Source organism: Otolemur garnettii, unplaced genomic scaffold (assembly GCF_000181295.1).
Source record: "Otolemur garnettii isolate 467f Iridium unplaced genomic scaffold, OtoGar3 scaffold00043, whole genome shotgun sequence".
In the NCBI taxonomy this organism is placed as follows: Eukaryota; Metazoa; Chordata; class Mammalia; order Primates; family Galagidae; genus Otolemur; species Otolemur garnettii.
The window spans coordinates 5,005,962-5,008,531 of record NW_003852438.1 but is presented as its reverse complement, the minus strand read 5'-3'; the positions used below and the strand labels follow the sequence as shown (position 1 = coordinate 5,008,531).

Here is a 2,570-nt window from a genome sequence, read left to right as displayed (position 1 = left end):
AGGCTGGTCTCGAACCTGTGAGCTCAGGCAATCCGCCTGCTTCAGCCTCCCAGGCATGAGCCACTGGGCCCAGCCAGCATTACCACAGTCTTGAACGGCCAGTACTAGCCACACAGAAAGAAGCATATGAAAGGCAAAGTAGAAGGAACACTGTTTCCATAATTCCTCCTTCCCACCTGGGATCAGTGAAAATAGCTTGTCTCAAGGAGCCTACAAATCATCTTCAAGCCAATTGACAGTGAAGCTATGAGGAGGGGTGTGTAGCCTGTCAGCCAAGCCAAGCCTCTTAAAGGCCCTAAGGTGATAAGAATAGTCCTACAAGCAGTGCATGTTTACACTACTGAGGCTGTGGTACTGTACTGTGGGGAAGAACTTAAGAGTCTGAGCTGGACAGAACTACATCTGGAGCAGAGCCTTACCACTCCTGGGCTGTAGGACTCTAGACAACTTTTACTTGCAGATAAGCCTCAGTTCCCATGTTTGTGAAATGAGGAGCAATACCTATCTTGCAAAGTTTTTATTGTGATTAAAAGTAGAAGGTCTGGGCTACATACAGAAAATAGCATCAACAAACATTTACCAAATGCCTGCTGAAGCCTACCTTACTGTCCAGGTGGAGATAGGGGGAGACAACTTTGTGTCAGAGGGGAGACGGGCAAACAAACTCTCCCTAGGTAAGTTCACGGCAGAGATGCTTACCCGATACAGCATGGAACCCAAAGGAAGCATCAATCTCCATCCCAGTAGGGAAACGGAAAGCTTTACAGAGCTGGCGGTGTCTGTTTGGGTCTGGCCTTTCATTCAAATATCAGAAATGTGATATAAATTCCTAACGATGAAGTCACTCAGTGGTTTTCCAGTTCGACTCTGCTTCTGACTGGCTCTGTATGGGCATGTCCATGTTTGGTGGTTGCTTTAGGATTCTTAACTCCTAGGGAATTGGGGCAACGCTAAGTAATTTTCATGTATGACCTCGTGTAGCACTCCAAGCAATTACGTGCTAAATAAATACAGGATCTGAGAAATTCTGGAGGGTCACCAAATCATATATTCCTGCAGGGAATAATCTTAGCAGATAGAGTCAAGGATTACAGGTCCAGCCATAAACTTTCTGCTCCAATGGAAATAAAAAGGCATGCAGCCCTGCCTAAAAGTCACACCTATTTAGTCAGAGGTGGCAGTGGGGCAAGAGGGACTCTAGAAGTGCAAGAAAAGCATTTTTGAGCAGTGAATGGATGACAAGCAGAGTATTAAGCAAAGACGAATAAAACAGCACATTTGCCTTCAAGGAGTTCCCAAATATTACAACAGAAGTGCCAAGTGCTACCTTAGAGATTATGCATAAATTCTCATAGGAACAAGGAAATGATGGTAATAAAAATTAAAATACTCAACAGAAATAAGTAAGTTGGGGCTTAGCGCCCGTAGCACAGAGGTTACAGCATAAGCCACATACACCAAGGGTGGCAGGTTTGAACCCAGCTGGGGCCAGCTTAACGATAACTGCAACAACAACAAAAAAAAATAGCTGGGCGCTGTGGTAGGTGTTTACAGTCCCTGCTACTTGGGAGGCTGAGGCAAGAGAATCGCTTAAGCCCAAGAGTCTGAGGTTACCCTGGGCTGTGATCCCATTGCACTCTACTGAGGGCAACATAGTGACACTGTCTGCAAAAAAAGAAAAAAAAAAAGAAAGAAAGAAGTAAGTAACACTTACCAAGTGCTTACTACAAGGTGAGACAATTAAGTTCGCAAACTCATCCTTCAAAGTACTCCCTTTGGCCATCTGGTGACTGTAGTGATATTCAGCAATGACATATGTAACACTTTTTCTAGGATGAGCTCACAACTTAACTGTCAGACCTCATACGATCTATAGTTATAATGGCCATTCCAGAAAAAGAGTTCCAATACTGCTTTGATGAGTGGACTAGGTGCTAGTGTTGGTGCACAGCTTCCTAAGGGGAGTACCTCAAAGGTGACCATAGAGATATTCATCAATGAAGTATATGTAGCACTTTTTCTAGTATGAGTTTGCAAACTTAATTGTCCAACTCGTATTTATAAGTCTCTGTTCCAAGAATCTCACAATAGCCTTATCAGGTGATATTATCATCATTATAGGTGAGGACACTGATGCATAAGAAGTTCAGCAACTGGCCTATGGTCACACCTGGTAAGTGCCATGATAAAGATTTGAACCTAGACTCCAGACTTGGCTCCAGAGCCCTTGTTCTCAAACGCTACCCTAAATTCCTTTTCAGAGAGAAACTCCAAATTCAGCATCAGAAAGACTGGGAAGATACTACAGAAGTTGCTCTTTGCTTGAGTCTTGAAGGATGACTGTCAGGAGAGACAAACACTGAGGGGAAGGCACAGTTCATCAAACACACAGCTTAGAAGAGAAAGGCATGTCTGGAACAGTAAGAAAGATATATATAAGTTGTAAACTCCATCTCAGATGAACAGGACACTGGCCCTGCTGCTACTCCTATAGGCCTAGACAAGGGAGAGGACTCTGAAGTTTGTGCCTCACCATGAAATCCTCGGACTTCCGATGTTTTTTTTTTTTT

General features: G+C 43.8%; 1 protein-coding gene across 2 annotated transcripts in view; it reads right to left on the bottom strand.

Moving 5' to 3' along the window:
* DIP2B (disco interacting protein 2 homolog B) overlaps positions 1-2,570 on the bottom strand; it is a 264,125-nt gene that overhangs the window by 134,775 nt on the left and 126,780 nt on the right. The window lies entirely within an intron of this gene.